A 19,816-nucleotide genomic window follows, 5' to 3' on the forward strand; every position below is an offset into this window, starting at 1 on the left:
TATTCACTTAATTTAGTTATTTTTTTCTTGACCCGCTAGTACTTTTGACCCAATAATTTTGGCTTGCAAACGCTTGTTCTACAGTTAGCTTTTTTTTTGCTATGCTAAACATTTGCATATATCAGAAGCCTAAACTGTTGGCCAATTCCAATTAATAGCTATTTATCAATCTGCTTCGTCACTAGACTTTCAGATTGTGTGAATGGAGTTGGTCGTAAACCGTAAAGGAAAATAACTTCATTATACCTCGGCTAAAGCTAGCGCTTGCTCACATTACAGACGCTAATGTTAGAAAGCCGTTACCTTTGCGCGTGACGTCATGCTCTTCAGGAAGCGACGCACTCCGCCGTGGCGGACGTCAAAACAACATATTAAGCGTTAACTCCGGTACACTTTGTCAAAAGACAGACAGTTGGTAGCCTAATACTGCTTTTATTTAGTTGATTTCACTGCACGGTCGACCAACAGACAGGGATGCAAACCAAAAAGTGTTATTTTGTCGTTAACCTTTTGATGAAAAAAGAGGACGAGATGAGACGTCAGTCCTAAGGAACAGCAGCCCTCGGCGGAATCGCGGTTTGGCCGCGAACATTTTTTACAAGGTAAGAAGATTAATGTTTATATTCTTTATAAGTTAGTTTGCTTAGTAAGACTGAATCAAAACCTGCGTTGGAGAAGGTCCAACAGTGACCACGTGGAAAATGCTAAGCTAGCTATTTTCAGCTTTAGTAAATAATAACGTCTACAGCCTCGTCTAGTTGTGCTACTTCCAATCTATACACAAATGAGCTCAACTTGAACAAGTAGAGCTCATGGCCATTTCTGCCAAAAACAACTTGGTAAAGCAAAGGAAAGAAATGGGTGTCCAAACTGAGGCCTGGGGACCATTTGCTGCCCTTGGACTGATTTTGTGTGACCCCCAAGTTCAATAAAAGAAATGATACAAATTTGTCCCATAGATGCAGATGAAGAGTTTTAATCTGTAATTAGGGTAAAATTATTACCAGCATAATTTTCTTTAAAAGTATTTGTCTTTTTATAACCAAGTTAAAGACTTTTTCTGATAATCCAGATTTGCTGCGCCCAGATCAGCATTTATTTATTTATTTATTTATTTATTTATTTATTTTTATAAAACTTGCCTAAATATAGCAAGTGTTTTTGAAAGAAGGTGACCAAAATTCTGTTGTTATAACTGCAAATAAAGTTATTCAACGAGGACCAAAAGAAACAGAACCATGCAAAATCTACAATGGCTCAAGGAATAAAAGGAGTAGATTTCTGACGAAAAACTCAGAAATGTTGAGATTAATATCAGAAATTTTTTTTGCAAAAAACTTGAGTTTCCACTGTCAAAAATTTTAGACTTTTGAAACTAAAAATTTCAACTTTTATACAAATGTAATACAATTTCTGAAGTTTTTGGTGGAAACGCACGCCGTCTTTTTTATTTTTTATTTCTATGTACAATGGCCCTAATACATTGTCATAAAATCCCCTTTGAAGCTTTGGAGCTGCAATAAATATCCATTTATAAATAAATAAATTGGGCTACTTTATTTGCTTGATTTTTAGGTTGGGTACTTTTGAGTCCCTGCATTAAATCTTTATTCTTTTCCAGCAATTGAAAAAATCCAATTCTCAGCTTTTAAATCTTGCTTATTTCTCTGTAATCTGAGAAAACAGTAATAATGTAAAGATGGCAGGAAGGACAACTGAGACATCAGCTCAGGAGTCTTTTATTTGTGTGTTTATGCTGAACAGAACAGGCACATGCGTTTCATTCGTCCTGTTCAACAACTAACTGGGAGTACTACTGACAGTTATATAACTCTGACAGTTACAGTCATTGTTTTCATATATGGTTTTCCATCTGTCTTTATCATCTGCTGCCAAGCTGCCTGAGCATATATATAGCACATCCATATATGCTGCCATTTATGTCAGTGTTGGAAGACCAGAATACCACAGGGGCTTCTAGCTATTTATATTTAAACTCTTGCTTCTGCATGCTGGCTTTCCCACCGCTGGACATAAACAAGGGTAGAAATCATCCTAATGGGCAACTGAAACGGCAGGTGAAACCACAAGAAAGGGGAAATAAGACAAGCGTTGTATTACGGTGTCAGACTTGTGTCTCATTTTTCTCTATTAGTTCCTGTTCCTTGTTATGAATGAAGTTCAACATTTTACGATAGCATGGAAAACCAGCGCATGATGTCCAACGCTGGCTCCATTTCCAGCATTTGAGGAGTTAAATCTGCTCCAAAACCGAAAGTGACATACTCCTGAGTCGGCAGCTCGGATTAAATCACCACTTATCGTGCAGAAAGGTACTGATAGGTGAAGCTGAAGACTGAGAAGACACTCCCGGTCAAGAAACTTAGGTTTCAAAACCTGGAAGAATGCTTGAAAATAAGGAGATAAGTGGTCGATGCATCGCAGTTGACCAGTTTTCCTTTGGGTTTGCAGTGACTAATGAGGCTCCTATGGAACGGTAATTGACAAAACGTTTAGTCCGTATACGTTGGAGTACGTCTGTGCATATTTATCCGAGTCTCTTGTTACCAAAAGGGAAATGGCCATGAAGAACGTATAATTGCATTCTTGGTGACAGACACAAATTGTCCTTCTTTGTGACACCCTGTCTAAAACTTACCATGATGCATTTCAGAGAACTGTTTGTGTTTGTTTATTTATTTTTGCCTGTGCTGCATTTGTTAAGTGAAGTTGGTATTAGTATCCCAGTTTACGTCATCTCAAGTCAGTAAGACAAGTCCAGCAGCACAACACTGGTTTAAATGCAAAATATAACAAAACAGGCATGTTTATTAAAAGTTTTTAAAGTTAGTTTTGACTCATTTAAACTATAAACTTGACAAAAATATTTGGGAAGATTTTGTGTTTTTGCAGTGTATTTTTTAAAAATTATAATACCTGTAAATAAAATACCGCATTAAGAACATTTTATTTAATTTGAGGATAAATGCTTTATGTGGAGATGTGGGCAGAGGAAAAACTTTAGCTAGGCTAAGTTGGTGGAATCAACTAATTCACGCACACTTTGGTTGCCTAGCAACAACCTGCTGGTTAACAAGCAGTTCTAAGTTCCACCCAACTTGGGTTACCTAGCAACAACCTGTTGACTTTGCCATGCAGACCAAAATGTTAAGTCTGAAAGTAGTAAAGGGACAGAAAATGTCATTTTTTTTAACTTCAGAATTAATGTTTTTTCTACTGGAAAATGTTTCCTTTTTTATCTGAACTATTTTAGTCAAATTAATCCTGATTTCTGTAGGAAAGGAGCTGCAAATCAATGTAGATCTGAAACATAAAATCTCACAACTTTGCCTTGTTTAAAAGGGACACAACAAAAAAACCCTGCCAGAAATGTTTCAAAACTAACATTTATTTGTAATGTCTTTAGATTTTTTTTCTGTTTCTTTAGAAAAGAAGAGATGTATTTAGCTGAGCTTTCTACTGATGTCTGCTCTTGAATAAAAGTCACTATTTACTATAAATTAGAAGTAAAAGCAGAAGACATGGTTGGCAAAAGACGCGTGCTTTGTGTCATTTTCCATTTTTTAAGAAGTTGAATTCATCTCTATATTTTTTTTTACTTTTTTTGCATCAACCTCAAACATTGGGTTGGAAAATCAAATTTGTGTCATTTTTGTATTGTGGGACGCTGTACTAAGGCCATGCTAAGAAAAAATAAAACCATGAGAATAGTCATAAAGTTACAAGTATAAAGTCATATGAGAATAATGTTGAAATAATAAGAGAATATGATTGCAGTAATATGAGAATAAAGTCATAATACTTCAAGAATAAAGTTATAATATGAGAAAAAAGTTGTACGAGAATAAAATCAAAAATACTATGAGAATAAAGTTGAAATAATAAAGTTGTATTACGAGAATAAAGTCATAGTATTGTGACTTTATTCTCATAATTCTATATTTTTCTTGTCTTAGTGTGGCCATAATGCTCTGTCATAAATATTGCGATTGAGGGCCGCTCAAAATTCCTTTGAGGGCCTCAAATGGCCCCCGGGCCACACTTTGAACACCCCTGATACAGAAGATGGCTAATGGAACCAGTTGTAGCAGCCGGAATAATAAAAGAAATAACAATCCTAAACGGAAGAGCAACATCTGTACGGTTTAGCATATTAATTCACTAAATTGGCCTATTCAAAGTCCAGACCAAAGTCCAAGATCAACATTTCTGGTATTTCTCCCTTCAGTCAGATGTCTTTGTCCAGTTAGATTTCAGTTACTTCTGAAATCCTGTTGGAAGTGCGCAGCGTTTCTCCCCAAGCAGTGATGTCACAGTTCAAAGTTCAATGTTAATCTGTCAGGAATGCTCCTCCTGAGTGATGGTGTGTTACGGAGCTCGTATCGGGTAGCCGGTCCCCTGCAGCTGCCACAGGGAGACTCACGAGCTGGTGGACACAGAGGAGGCATCTCCACCTCCTGTACCTGCAGCAGAGGGGCAGAGGGTCTAGGTTTGCCCCTAAACTCTCCCCCTGTTGGGGGCACACAGGTGGGCTGGAACCTTGGCCTTATTATCCCACCTTAGTACTTCAGGTGGGAAAGTGGAGAGGCTTTTATGAACCACATCACATGTGTCTCTTAGGAGACGCAGATAAAATATGTTTTGGTAGTTAATAAAGCAGTGCTCCATGAGATATAGCAGAAGCTGTAAAAATGAGTCTGAAAGCAGACACTTTGACTCTATTTTGGGGCTGCAACTTATCACGTTTAATGTCATAAAAGAAAAATTTAATCACTATGCCTAACTTTGTGAACCTGAAATATCAATCAAATTTATTTGTGTAGCACATTTCAGCAATAAGGCAGTTCAAATGTGTTATGTCATAAAAATACAAAGTCATAAAAGACACCACAAAGTAAACCAGCAAGCATTACATTTTGTTACACTCCAAAATATTGGTTAGTGTTTTATTTAAACAGGTGGGTTGTCAGTCCAGATTGAACAGAATTCAGTGTTTCAGCTGTTTTGTAGTTTTATGGAAGTTTGTTCCAGATTTGTGGTGCATAAAGGCTGAATGCTACTTCTCCATGTTTGATCTGGTATAGAAGGATAGTTCCCTGGGCCAGCACCTCTTTTTGCTGCACTCCAACCAATTAAAAAGCAAGAAATTATATTCAAATTCAAAAGTTTTTGTGGAGCAGAAAGCGTGTAACTCAATAGAAACAAGGGAAGCGTTCCATTTATACAAGTAGAACCACACTTGTTTAGACGAGAACTGTTAGACAACATATATTTTATTTTCTGCCCCCTTTCTGATCCCGTCCTGGGCTGCTGCCCTTATCAAAAACGGCGACTATATGCGCCTTCAAAAAATGTTTAAGAAAATGTTTCACTGTCTCAAACCAAACATGTCTGGAGATTCTCAGTTTTACAGGTTTTTATATTCAGGAAGGTGTAAAAGGATAACAAACTCATAAAACATACAAAGCAAAGAAAGAAACCCATAATAAACTATTCATCAATCAAAAGGCTTTGCAGTCATACAAAATCTCTTGGTAACTTTAATTTATTTCTCTTCAAGTTAGTAATTAATTCCATTTTATAAAACATGGTGATTGTTGCTGCTGTTGGTCTAATGTCTCCACTTATGAATATTTAACATGATGCACAGAAGAAACACCAAATCTTACCAATTAATTTTGTAGGGCTGTAGGATAATATCGATATCGCGATATATATCGATATTTTCTTTCCTAGAAAAAAATCGATATTCATCCGCAAGTATCGTAACATCCAACTGTCATCTTGCTCACTCACTGCTTGCTTCGCCGGGAGAGTGATTAGGTCATCAGGCTTAGAGTGATTCCTTAAGATGTTAAGTGTCAAGGTTAAAAAGGTATCAAACTATTCAGAGCAGGGTGCTTGGTGCACTTTATTTACTTTATAAATCCATGTAAGCTAGTTTGTACTGTTTCAATTAAAAGAAACATGTTTTCTCTCCACTTTGATTCTTTTTGTCCAGCTGTCGACTTTAAGTCTGTGTCCATGTCCAACCAGAGCCAGGCATTGTGTAGTTGGTGCTTTTAATCAGTTTTCCGTTAAATTAATTCAATCCAACTCTAACAGTCACAAAATATCACCAAAATCACTCTGTCCCTCTAAAATCTTTCAGAAAATCGCAAAAGTGTATCGAATTGTATCGTCTGATGAATATCGCAATATATATCGTATCGTGGACAGAATATCGTGTACCGTATCGTATCGTAAGATTACTGTATCACTACAGCCCTATAATTTTGATGTAGTTTCTAATACAAATAACTTAATACATTTGAAATGAGACAAAACTATGTCTTTTTAGCAATACGTAAGAGCTTGTTCTGAGTAAATAATTCCTAAATATTGATAAAATGTATTAGGTTATTTCACTAATAACATGGGAAAATGTCTTGTTATAAGTTAAATAATCTATCAATGGAACAAGTACTTTTTAAATCAATACTAAGGAATTATTGATGTAAAAAAACCTTTGATATCTTGCTGAAAAGTCACATTTAAGTTCATTTTCTCTTATTTCAAGTGTACTAAGTTATTTGCACTAAATATAAGACACAATTTAGGGTTTCCCCCAGTGTATTATAAGCCTGGTGGCCCGCCATGCTGTACTAGCCCCGCCGCCAGGCTAAGCGTTGCTTGTTTACGTTTCTAGGAAAGGGGAGAAAAAAAAATTGGGTTTTTTTTTGTTTGTCTTTAAAAGCCGGGCTGCAAGAGTCTCTGTTGCTCTGAGCATTTCACTAGCAGAGCAGATTTATTCCTTAAGGATAGGTTTATAATAGATAGGTGTATAGTTTATGCATTTAAACCCGACAGCGTGGACCAATCACACAGCTGGCGCCTGCCTCTGCGCTTTGCCTCGCGCTGCCGCTGCTTTACCTTAGCAGGATCGCGCGCGCCTCCTTTCACTCAAACTGGACACAGGCTGACCTGTATGGATATTTACATAAACTTAGTGAGGAATTATGATCCTTTGGAGAACTCTAGGTAAGAGTTTAAAACCCGCCGCGTTAGCTCTGGTTGCGCAGCTCCATGTGAACCGCAGGAATAACTTGTAGCGAATTCAGAGGCGCGTTGTGGAGCGTTGAGAATGATTTATCTTTGTGAACGAACAATTATATGCGTCGTTTACATCTCAACACGCTGCCCAGCGTGTGGCTCTGTGTCTGTCTTCCCTGTAAAGTTTATGTCTGTGGTCCCGGTTGGCCGGACCATCTGTGGATAACGAGCAGCGCTAACCTGATCATGCAGGTTCAGCCCGGTGAGGAGCTTTAACGGTCTCCTCGGAGTCACGCATCATGCTGATTTTATATTATTTTATTATTATTTTTCCGGTTACACGATGCATCAAACCATATCAGTTTTATGTCAAGTTTTACAAAGTAAACTTGCCAGCTCCTTAAAATCTTGTATTTAAATGTTAAACAATTTAAAATAATTTAATTTATGTACGGCTAAACAATTGAATAAAATTTAACAGCATTGATGATCTCAATAAACAAGTGTTACATTTATGTATCTGTGGTCTGTTTTAAAATGTTAGTGTTTATGGGGCCCCTGAAGCTCTTGGGGGCCTGATGGACCTGCTGACTTAATTTGGATTAAACAGAAGTGCAAATTTGTTGTTTTTAGACTAGTTGTGGGTTTAAATAGTTGTGAGATCTGCTATTTAATACTATTAAATAGCAGATCTTTTCCCGTAACATATAAATTACACAGTAATACTTTTACATTTCCTGTCAACTTAACATCTTTTAATACAAAAACACGGTGGGCCGCCTTGACGCCCCGACCACCGGGCTTAGCAAGTTTTCTGGGGGAAACCCTGCAATTACTTGGTAAGATGTTGTGTTTTTACACCTAAAAAGCTTCAGAACCGCTTCAACAGATTGGAGTTTCTGAAGGAATATGTCACACCGTGTTCTACTTTTGTCCCAAAAACACTGAGTCAAGGTGGCTCATGGGAACCCTCAGCCTCCCTTCCTGGCCCTGAACTCCCTAATTTGGCCAATATGCAGGTAATATGTGAGGTCACAACATCTCAATTATCACACCTCCTGTCAGAGGCTCCCGATTCCTCCCTCCCCTTCCCCAACATGCCCCTCACCCCTCCCGCCGTGACTTTTATTGCTTCATTAGTATGCTCCACATGCTCCAGTGCACACCCACACTTGCACGAGCCTTCAGACCTTAACTACTTTTGGCAGATCAGCACGTGATGAGGTGATGATGTGGGACGGTTTCCTTTTAAAAGCCCACCTACGGTCCTTGCCGCTGAGGCATATTTTTATTACCAAATTATGGAAAACATGCAGTGGAAGTCATTATTAAGTGCTGTGAAAAAATATTTGCCACCTTAGAGATTTCTTCTGTTTGAGATCCATACATCTTTTGGGCCAACAAGAAAATTTTAAATGACAATTAGATCTATTTTGAGGAGGAGGGGGACTATCCAAACCCACCTAGTTCTGTGAAAAATAACTACAAATTGAATAAATAAGTTCAATTTCAGCACTGGCAGGTCTGTGGAATTAAAAAAATCTCTTAAACTGAAAAACTCAGAAGCAAAGTTACAAAAGAACTTCGCCAAATCAAGAAAAGAAGATGCAATGTAATGTTCTCAACAATGGCCGACCTACCTGAATTACTCTAAAAACACAATGGTGACTCTACCAGGAGATTACAAAAGATCAACAACTCAAACATTGCTGACCTAAAGGAAAAGGACTGGGCAAGAATGGACAATGGTCCAAAGCACAAAAGCAAGCACACCTCTAAATACTTAAGGAAAAGCATGGAGATTTTGGAGATGCCTAGTTAAAGTCTGGTCATTTTGACTGAGATACAGATTGAAATGCTTCCCAGTGTAGTTGAACTAAAAATCTTCAGCAAAGAAGATTGGGTGAAAATACATCCACAGTTAATTAAAAGACCAATTGCTAAGACTTCTTGGACCATGACTAGTCTGGCCATTGACTTTCCTAGCAATCGAATAGAATTTAAAACTTTAAGAGTCCAGCAAACAATCACTTCTCAATAGTGAAGAGTCCAGAGCCTCTGGACGAAGCAAAACATAAAACTAGTGGCTGATATTTACCAGGATAACTAGTTATTAAAGTGAAAGCAACCCCCAAATAAACTTTCCTGCTGATAAATTCAACAAATAAGCAGTTTAGGGAACTAGCTTTATGATTCTGTGAAAATTTAGAAATTTCTGTGCAAATATGTTCAGTGATATTTCAGCTAAAACCATCTCACTACTGATTGATTTTCTTGGCTCCACCCACTTTGGTTGAATTTTTCAGTATTTGCGAATGGTGAGGTTATGCTTTTACAGGAGGATTAGTTACACTTTAAGTTAATGGGGGAGTTACTTTTCACGTTGGGGCAGATTCCCAGCAGATGAACATAGCATCCGCAGTGACAAGAGGGATGGTCCTGTCTGTCATGACGACACTCTATAGAGGAGCCGGTTGAGGTGGCTCAGGTATCTGGTTGGGATTCCTTTTTAGTGAGGTATTAGTGGCACATCCCACCAGTAGGAGACCCAGAAGAAGACCCAGGAAGGACTATGTTTCTTGGCTGGCCTGGGAACGCTTTGGGATTCCCTCTGAGGAGCAGGGGCAAGTGGCTGGGAGAGGGAAGTCTGGGCCTCTCTGCTGCCTCTGCATCCCGACCCTGGACTTAACAGAAGATGGATGGATGAATGGATAGCACAGGATTGGTCTTCATTGCTTTTGTTCTTTAAAAAATGAACCTTGCCCTAACCCTAACCCTACACACTTGAATTAAATGACTGAACTGCATCACTCAGTCAAGCTCTACAGAGCTGGACCAATATTGGAGCCAGGTGTGTTGAAGCGGAGAGACAGTTAGAAGTTGCAGGACATCGACCCTTGAGGAATGCAGTTTAAGACCACTGCCTTACACCAAAAGCCTAAGTCAGACTGGTTCAACATAATAAACAGTATTGGGATTTGTCATCTGGTCCCATCAATCGGCAATTGACGCTTTGACACATTTTTTGATCAGGTCTTGAAAAGTATTGACAGTCCTCCCACCTGCCACAGTCCTTACCTGACACGGATCATTCACCTTGCACCCCCCTACCGTCTCGTGCACCTGCTCTCCTGCAGATATGTCTGATGGGATGCATGCAAGCGTCTTGTATTTCCTGTCACACAACCATCCATCCTGCAGCTAAGCAGGAATGTCCAAGGTGTGTTTGGATAGCGTCCGTGTTTGTGTGCATTGAGAGAGTACTGGTGGAGAAGGGGAAGGAGGAGGAAAGGAGGGCGCTCAGTGTTGAGAATAAGACCCCAGAAAATGCTCATTAGAGTTGACCTTGGCACTTGGAGCGGGCGTTTGATGGATCGGGTACAGGGCCAAACAAGCCCCCGGGGAGCCATGATCTTATCTCTTATTGTACACACATGCACACACACCTTTCTGCGGCTGACCCTCCCTGCCTGCCTGCTCGCTCGCTCACACTCCTCTGCTCTACACGCATCACAGGCAGAATAAATCTGTGTCTGACAACACAGGGGAAAAAAGAAAGAGAGAGGGGTAGAGAGGCCTTGGGGAGTACGGGGAGAAAGAGAAGAGAGAAAACATACAGAGGGCCGAGGAAAACCAATAGCTCACCGAGGTGTCATTACCTGCATAAGTCCGATGTGTGTGTGCTTTGAAAAAATTTAATCTGGAAGGCATTTGGTGCATTAAAAATGGAGGAATTGGCTAAGTGGGGAAGGAAATGAGGAAGAAAAAGAGGGTGAGATTAAAGGTGAGACTCTTGGGTGTCTCTGCTGCACCTTAGCGGTTTGTTCTGTCCTTCTTTACCATGACACACAAACACACACACACACACACACACACACACTTCCTGCCAACGCCAGCCAGGAGGACACACCAAACACAAAGAGACATGAGGCAACATCCACCTCCAGGATGGCAAAGTTTCTCTCCCACCACCACCAACCCACCCACCGCCTATTCACAGGGGTGGCATCACAGGCTTGTGAGGTCTTTGTGCTCCTCTTCTTCTGCTGCTGTGCCACGGGGAGAAAGTGACACTCTGAAGTCTTAATTGAGGTTTACCTGGCTGTTTTTCTCCCCCTTCCGTGTTGTTGTGCAATAAAGTGTGCTTTTAAACTTTATAATCAAGCCCACAGGGTTTACAGTGCGGCGCGCAGGAAAAAGAAGGCGACGGAGAGCCTGTGATGACATTACAAACACGGCTGTTTACCGGGCTGCTAGCAGCGGTGAAACAACAACAACAAAACTCTGCCACATTCTCGCTGTCACTCAGCATTCCTCTAAACAAACCGCTGAGCGCGCCAAGAAAAAGGAATCTGAGTTGAATGCGACTATTTACTAAATCTTTGGGCACGTTTGAATGGCTTCTTCTCTTTTTCCCTTTGCACTCGGTCCCTCTCTTTCACATCGTTCGTGTCTGTCAGTCTGTCTTTGCTGAGATCTATGGAGGGACTGTGAGACTGATGTCTCAGCTCCTCCAGGATCCCAGCAGGAACGCCTTTTGACAGTTGCAGGAGCAGCAGGATTGAGCCCAAAGATGTTGCTGTAATTGCACCTGGTTGCGTCATGAAAAAGTAATAATTTGCTGTCAAGGACGTCAGAGTGTCAGCGTTCGGCAGGAGTTGATAAGGTATTGACTGCCTCTAGAGTCCTCACTCACTCACTCTCACTCAGACTCTTTCATAAAGTTGACTCCCAGAGAAAGAGGGAGACAGGAGAGATTTGGGGGGAGGAAGAAGGTAATGGAAGAGTTTGAAAGGAGATCGGGGGGGTTAAAAGGACGGAAAGAGGGAAAAAAAGAGCAACCAAAAAATAGGCTAAAGACAGTCAAACTGCACAGCCTGAGCTCCGGGATGTTAATTGCAGCCTATCTGCTACTTCGTGAACCATGTTCATTTATAATACATGTGCGGAGAACTTTAAATTATACATACGTGCGATCAACAAGCTGAAGCAGCACGGCCTGGTCGCCATAAGTTGAATAATACACAATTAGCTCCTGGCTCAACCGTGCTTTTAGTTTGATTGCTGTCAAAGAGGTCAGAAATCACAGCTGCAAAGAAAATTTAAAAACAGCAATGTCTGCAACTTCTGGTTGCTATTTAACCCATCAACCCTGATCTTAAGAGCGATCAGAGACTCATGGGAAGCCCCGGCCTGTTGTGCTGAAGATGAACACACTGGTGTCTACAGAAAGGGTTGGAGTTGGATTTGATTTATGGCTGTCTCAGTGACACTGCATTATTTTTGAAAGACTGAGATGCTGGAGTAAGAATCAGTCAAACTTCTTGTTGTCTCGATTTGAGCATTGGAACTTTTGATTAGTAATCCATGATTTAGTCTTTGCCTAAGGCATAAATACAATGTGACACAGAGGGCAATTTGTCTTAGTCCCTCACCAAAAGGGTAAAGATGAGATAACGCACCACTGAAGAAAGCCAGGCCAGTGTTGACTTTCATAAGTCATGGAATGGTTATAAAGAAACGGCTCAATTAAAGTTGCCTTAAGAAGTTTTAAGCAACTGGAACGCAGATAAATAAAACTAGAAAAAGACCAAAACTTATCTGAAGGAATCCAAGGACTGGTAAGTCGGAGGGTCACCAAGTTACCATAGTAACAATCTATCCCATTTTGACAAATGTGAACATCTGTTCATGCAGAGTTGTTGCCTATCACTCTGGACAGGTTGTCAGCCTATCTTAGGCATTATAATGTCATTCCCTCATCAAAAACATGCCTGGAGTGCTGTCTTGATTCTTTAATGCATGTTTTAGGAATCCTAAAATCTCCCATGGCGGCAATTCTGGGGTGCCTAAATGTGTCCTCATAAACACCGCCTCCTTTTCTGGTTCATTTGGGGAGGTGTGAATGTGTAATCAAACTGACGCAGTCCAAAAAAGCAGACTACGATCTGCCTACAAACTAAGGTCTCAGTTTGATTAAAGTGAACTACGGTGCGGTTTGAATGCCAAGCAAACCAGAGATCGCTCCAAAAGCAGGAAGTGGAGTACAGCGCAGGGAATTCTGGGTAAATACAAGCAAAACAAATGTACGAGTCTAGTGCTTGCGGGAAAAATGAGTCGTGATCTTTTGCCAAAGACAACTGCTAAAATCTGACACTACTTCATTTCTGTTTACATTTTGTGAAGAAGGAAGTTGTGTAGTGTTTTCTTTTTGTGTCATTTCCTTTAGTTGTTCTTGGTGCAGCGCCACCACAGGCAAGGAGGGGAACCCGTTTTTCACAATTTGTTTCATTTGACACAGTGCAGTTTGAAGGTGAACTGTATAAGCTGAAAATGTAGCAAATGTTGCAACTTTGGTCCTCAGTCGAACCGAGACTTCTGGACGATAATCAACGATAATCAACCTAAACGTAGCAACTTCTTCTGGACGCTTAACCATGGCCACAGCAGATGGGAAGTTATGTTGGATGCCCAGGCAGCTCTTCAAGTTAGTCTCTACATGTGCCTTTTAAAATGAGCTTTTCAGAAGATCCTTGCAAGCGGATGGATGGATGATGGATGGTTGGACTACCATAAAACCCTACTTTGCATTTAGCTTTGATGTTCAAATCGTAGGTTTAGTATTTTTGATTGCTTGAGATCTTTACAGCAAGTCCTTCAAATGCCAACTCGGTTAGAAAGGCTCACAAAGGCTTCCTTGATTTAGGCATGACATCATCTTCTGCAATCTAAAGCGCACGGTTCATTTTCAGGAGAATCTCTCTGATCTTTGACCTGCTGCTCTGTCTTTGATCTCAAACGTAGCTGTCTGAAGTGGGTTGGTGCCCCGGGCCTGAGCTTTTATATCAAAACTTCCCTTCTGTCTCACTCCTCTTGAAGCCGTACAGGCCATACCTCGTCACAGGTAGATAAAAAAAGAAAAAACTGATAATGGTGTGCTTGACAGCTGCAGCTTGCCTCACATCTCAAAAAACACCTGCTTCAGTCTCCTCGAATGCGCATTTTTTTTGTTTACAGGGGAAGCCCTCCATTTTCAGACGCAAAGCAAACTGATACAGCAATGCAGTGGTTATCTCTCCTCATTGTTGCTTAATGAACCGTCAATGGAGCAGCTTGGGCCGGCTTATAGACTTCTCATTGTTGCGGCAGGGGCTCCCAGGGTTGATATATTCAGCGTTAGGGTCAGGATTTGTGGAGCTAGAGTGGGAATCCTTGGGATAGTTCTCAGAGAACTAAAAGGCCAGTTAATCAGCTCTCCCTTCATGATCTCCCGGGCTGTTCATCTTCCCATGGATGAGTTCTATCACTCCTTTTTACCACCAGCCTTCTTGTGCTTTCTCTGCCTTTCTTCTGCTGTGTTTATGTTTGGGATTTGCCCAAGTGGCCCCCGGGATCGGTTGACCTGACCCCCGGCTCAGCGAAGAATGGTTCGAGTCTTAGCAGAAAGCCTCTCCTACATTTTAATCACGGCTCTCTGGTTTTTCTTCTACTGCAGCCACGCACACAGAAGCAGAAACTTAGCACCTCTTCCTTTCACAAGCGCAGTCGTAGTTCTGATTAGTCTCTATCACCTGGAATTTTATTTCTCCTGGATCACCTTGCATAAAATAATTCCCCCTGGATATCAGGTGCCACCTCCCCTCCCTACCTCCTTCCTGTGCGGGTTGTCAGCCAAAGTGATTGCCTACCTCTCTTCCTCCCCCCTCGGTGGCATTTAGCTGCTCTCATTTGCATATACATGCCCTCGCTGTGCGGCCTGTGGGCTGGCGGGATTGATCAGCAATGCCACGCCATGTTTTATTACTTGTCAGCCAGAGAGATGGGTACAGCACCGCAGAACGCACACGTCTGGCGGGTTTGGAGTGTTCAGTGTCGGCTGTGATGGGCAAATAAAACACACACTCAGTGAGCTCATGCTTCATCTCAGGATTCTGACACTTCTACAAATACTCGTTTACACAAGAGGCCTGTTTAGAAAGGTAGAGGAAAACACACAGATCATCTCTGACTCCCAGTTGGGAGTCTTTGCTTCAAAATATGCACACTCCTCCTCAGCGAGGCTTGTGTTTACAATCATACAGTTCTAGTAAAGGAAAGCACGCTCTCTATCAGTTGTAGCCCTGCACCAATGAGAACAATAATGCTGGATCTAAAATCTTTTAAAACCAACTTAAATTGTGCAAAAGTACGAATTGTTGGGAAAGGATTTTGGCTCACTTTTCTTTACAAAGTTGCTTCATTTCATGAAGGCTTTTAAACACAATTTGCTGCCTTTCGTTTTCAGTTTTGCTGTACATTAGCTGCCATGTTTGGGATTGTTACCCTGAGGATGACCCTGTTTGATTGGTGGCCTCACATTTGTCTCTAGAAATACTTAGGATACCAAGACATTGATGGTTGGTCCAATGACTATCTGGGACTTTTGGCTGAAAAACAAGTCCGCAGGATTACCCTTCCATCGCCTTGCTTGATATTTGGTATAAAGTGTGCTAATTTGCCGTGCTAAGTATTTGTCAAATATATAACCCATACCCAAAATATCTACTTTGGTTTTAGCTATCAAAGACATTGTTCCAGAGAACAATGCATAACTTCTTCTGCAATATTCATTGTAGAGAGAAGACTTACTGCTGGGTACTCCTTCCAAACAAGCCATACTTTTCAGTCTTTTTCATATTACTCTGCTATAATCTCTTACATTAACCAGCTAACTGTGGCCTGTAGAGTCTGAGCTAGAACGATTGGGTTGCTTGTAATTTCTCTGAGCATTGCATGCCCTCATCTGAGTGTTTCCCTGAAGAACAATGGACTTCAAATCGCTTGGAAAAGGTCTTACAAGGTCTTCTATGTTTGATAGGCAGAAACAATTCATTCTGAAAATGTCTGTTATCTCTTTGTCTTGACATTGAGTTAAAACACACCTGTATGCTGCAGGCAAACCAAATCCTGCTTTTAAAGTGGCGATCACGCTTGCTGATAAGGGACAAATCAAATCTATTTGATTGACAGCACCTGATATGTTTAAGAGCAATGAAAGAATGTGTTGGGTACGCTCAAAGTTAGCTTAGAGTCTGGTAAAGACCACCTAATAATAGAAAACAGATTTCAAAGAAGGTGTATTTTCTTGTTACCGTGACTGTATGTCCTCAGAGTCTGAGCTTTCATCCCCTCAAATTACGTTCAGATCTGACGGATATTAATATGCAAAACAGGGAGGATGCTGAACAAAATGCTGATAATTAAGCGAAGATGTTCTGGGTTGAATCGCGCTTAAGAGCGTGCATGTGGGACCCAGCACATGGTAGGCCATATGTCTCTGCGCAGTTAGCTCTATCCTTTGGGGTGAAGGGGGGGTTGGGGCCTGTTTCCACTCAGGCGCAGTACAAATGAAGCCTGGGAGACTTGAACTGTAGTCTCGCCATGTTTTTATAGAGTCATCAGAGAGGAAAAACTGCAGTTCTTGCTCCGGTTTTGTCAAACTTGTAAGTTTCAGACGACTCAGACGCACGGGTCACAGGCGATCTCCTCATTCTGGCCTCACCGGTGTCACTTTCATGATAAGCCGCGCTGTATTCCACAAAGCTGGAATACCAGGTCCCTTTCCCACCTGCTCTTCTGCCTCCTCTTCCCCTCGGCTGATCTCTCCTTCCATCCCCAGAGGGGAGTGAGGGAAGCGGGGAGGATTTTCCGGGATGCCGGGGGCGACAGGCTCTCTGCGCCATCCACTTACACAAACGGCAGGATCAGCGCTCCACACAAGAATAATTAGAAGATAATGGGTAGTAATGCGGCCCGATCTGTCCCGATTATCTCCTGGCACCGATCGGCACAGCGCCATCTGGTGCCAGATCTCAGGGCAGCGGCTGCTCTGCCACATGAAAAGAAGGTGGGCTTAGACTTTAATCTCGCACCCCGTTCTGTTATTGACTGTCTGTGTTCACAACTGAGCGAGTGTGTGTCAGTCTGGCCCTGCGAGATGGTTGATACACATCACAGGGAGGGAAAAAATGTGAGATTGCATTTATATTACATGTGGGGGTGACAGCCGGTGTTGCCGAGCGTCTTGGTGATCGACAGTGAAGCAGAGTGTTGCCGAGAGGGTGGTGTGAGTTTTCTGCACAGCTCCTTTTGCACGGACAAGTGTCTGTCACGCCGGGGGGCTCCATCTTTCAGCTTAACTCCCATCCTCACCAGCCTCTCTCCCACAACTCTGCGCCAATTCAATATGACAGTGGATTGTGTGGCCAGTGTGGCCCGAGGTTTAGCGCCTTAAAGCGCTTGTGTGCTTTGTGTTTACAGACGCTTTAAGTTCCCAGCAGAATTCAAAAGCCCCCCACCAAACCCGCACCTTTTGCACAAACCGCGCGGCCTAATTCTCGTAATGCCCCCCGCTTTTATCTGTGATGCTGAGCACAGGCACACAGCCCTATCAAATTATCCCATCACGTATGCAGCAGACAGCCTGAGCCTGAGCGTAGGAGAAGTTGTGGAGCAAAAAAGCTTTGAGTTGTTCAGCAGTATTTGTGTCTGATGTAGATCTACAAGCCTCAAGTGACTAGAGCTAAAGCAGACAAAAATCTCATCAGTGTTTGTGGCTGTAATAATTGATTGTTCACCAGAAAAGTCTTTCATCGCACAAACTCCAAGCAGTTCATTCCAGCTTGAATGGATCATCAGATTGTTTGAATTTCGTCAGTTTTACATTATTTCTTACTTTCTTTTGAACTCTAGTAAGCTCTGTAGAACACCAAAATGGATTAGACAATAGCTTTTACACCAAGTCATAGAAAGGTTGATTATATTTCTACTATACAGTAGAAACCAAGTGTTTACATACACACATACACAAAACATTTTTTCTTAGTATCGTTAAATCAAACTTAGTCTTTTTTACATCACTTACTAAATTTCTTTCCGTTTGGTGAATTTACGAATAATCAGTCCATCTTGCATATCTTTGTAGGATCACAGGGGCTTGGTTGCAAGAATATAAGGAGAAAAAAATGGTTTTAGTTGATTTAAAAAAAAAACTTTCTTTAAATCCATAAGTTTATGTTAAAGGTGGCCTATTGTTCTTCATTGTACAGGTTAGGATACGTCTATGGGCTACACGGATCATATTTATTACATTTTTTTCCACAGTGTCATTGTTGGAAATCAGATTTCAGTCTGGTTTTGAGCTGTTTTAGGGCCTCTTAACACTTTAAATCCAAATAAATTGCTGCTTACCCACGTGCCTTCAAATCAACGTTTACAAACACGTGAAAATGCCTGCAAACAAATGCTGAATTATTTAATCATGCATCTTTGAAAAGCAAAAGTGGAGCCTCCTGCACAACCAACAAGAATGCAGCAAGTGGTTTCTGGATAGTAAGTCAACAAAACATTTGTCTTTTCCGGCAGCCTTTGTACAGCGGTTAAAACCAGCTGACCAAACGTGCTGGAGCTGTGCTCAGCTTGGGTTGCTAGGTAACGGACTGGGCTTCAGTGGTGTTGCTAGGCAACAGGCAGTCCCTTCTGATTTGCGACATTACATTCTGAAGTTTTTTGAAATGGCTCTCTTACCAGATACCAAAAACTTTAACTTCTTACCCAAAAAATGATTAGATGTCTTATTTTTCTTTTTTCTCCAAAAGCAACATAAATCACAGATTACAGTTTGTAAATTCACTCAGGAACATATATTTATATTGAAATATATTTGGCTTCATTAAACTTACTGCCAGGAGCAATATTTGTCTTTAATGTAACATTGAACCTCCCAGCTAAACCCAGCCAGTAACTTATTTCTTTGATCCAGAGTTGATGCTTGGTCCTGGGTGGGAGCTTAGATTTATGCATCCAAACACTAAAGCTGGTCAGACAGACACTTGTTCCCTCCTCTATCTTCTCTGTGTAACGATGGGCTGAGACTTCTTCAACAGAGAGCGATATGGAGCTGGACATTTGTTCTGTCTGCTAGCCGAACGCCTTGGATCCAGAAAGCAGCGGACTGTCATTCCAGTCAGATAAGACGTGGGAAAGTTCTGCGCTGTACTCCTCTTGGGAATGGGACGGCACAATCTGCCAGTCCAGAACTGGGCAAGAACAGATGTACTGGAGAGAACATCAAATGTCAAACTTATGTTTTTATCTCTTTTCTTCATAGAAATTGCACAAAGTCTGGTTAACTTTTAGACCTTAATACAATAAAAAACAAAACTGATTTAGATCACTGCAGACATTTATTATACATTAAATAGATTTTGTAGTATATAACTTTCATAAAAAATATTTTATTTACATATTTGTTGAAACTGTCACTGTGTCATGACAGTATAACGAGACAGTTAGTCAGTTAAAAAAATCGAGCTCCTCTGCCTTCTCCCAGGAGCTTTCTAGTGAGCTCCCAGTGCTTACTGGAAACAACCAATCAGAGCCAGAAGTGGGGTTTGGGGTCAAACTTGTGTTTAAAACCATAAAACAAAAACTTTGTTGTTTTGGGATTTTACTGCTAATGCTAATATAGCAATGACATAGTAAATCATACCCAGATTCTAGTTGAGTGCTAAAACAACTCAAACGTATCTTACATTAGCTTACATTGTTGCACTTAGTCATGGTAATGTTGATTTTTTTTTAATAGTGGCTAATTATTCTTCAGAGATAACACTAACTTCCTTTAGTGGTTAGCTATGTTTCAGCACTAATGCTAACTTCCTGTAGTGGTTAGCTATGTTTCAGCACTAATGCTAACTTCCTGTAGTGGTTAGCTATGTTTCAG

The 19,816-nt window shown here is 41.1% G+C and overlaps 2 long non-coding RNA genes across 2 annotated transcripts in view; one reads left to right on the top strand and one right to left on the bottom strand.

Moving 5' to 3' along the window:
* The first annotated feature begins 325 nt into the window (after positions 1-325).
* The window catches only part of LOC107833442 (uncharacterized), a 49,567-nt gene continuing 30,076 nt past the window's right edge, over positions 326-19,816 (top strand). Inside the window, exon 1 of the long non-coding RNA XR_001659192.1 lies at positions 326-602. This is a non-coding gene — a long non-coding RNA (uncharacterized LOC107833442). The remainder of the gene's footprint in view (positions 603-19,816) is intronic.
* Positions 3,036-19,816, bottom strand: part of LOC107833441 (uncharacterized) — a 23,085-nt gene continuing 6,304 nt past the window's right edge. The window contains exons 2-3 of the long non-coding RNA XR_001659190.1: positions 16,661-16,672; positions 3,036-3,139 (exon numbers count right to left, since the gene is read on the bottom strand). This is a non-coding gene — a long non-coding RNA (uncharacterized LOC107833441). The remainder of the gene's footprint in view (positions 3,140-16,660; positions 16,673-19,816) is intronic.

The sequence above is a fragment of the Poecilia formosa genome, unplaced genomic scaffold (genome assembly GCF_000485575.1).
Source record: "Poecilia formosa unplaced genomic scaffold, Poecilia_formosa-5.1.2 Scaffold385, whole genome shotgun sequence".
In the NCBI taxonomy this organism is placed as follows: domain Eukaryota; kingdom Metazoa; phylum Chordata; class Actinopteri; order Cyprinodontiformes; family Poeciliidae; genus Poecilia; species Poecilia formosa.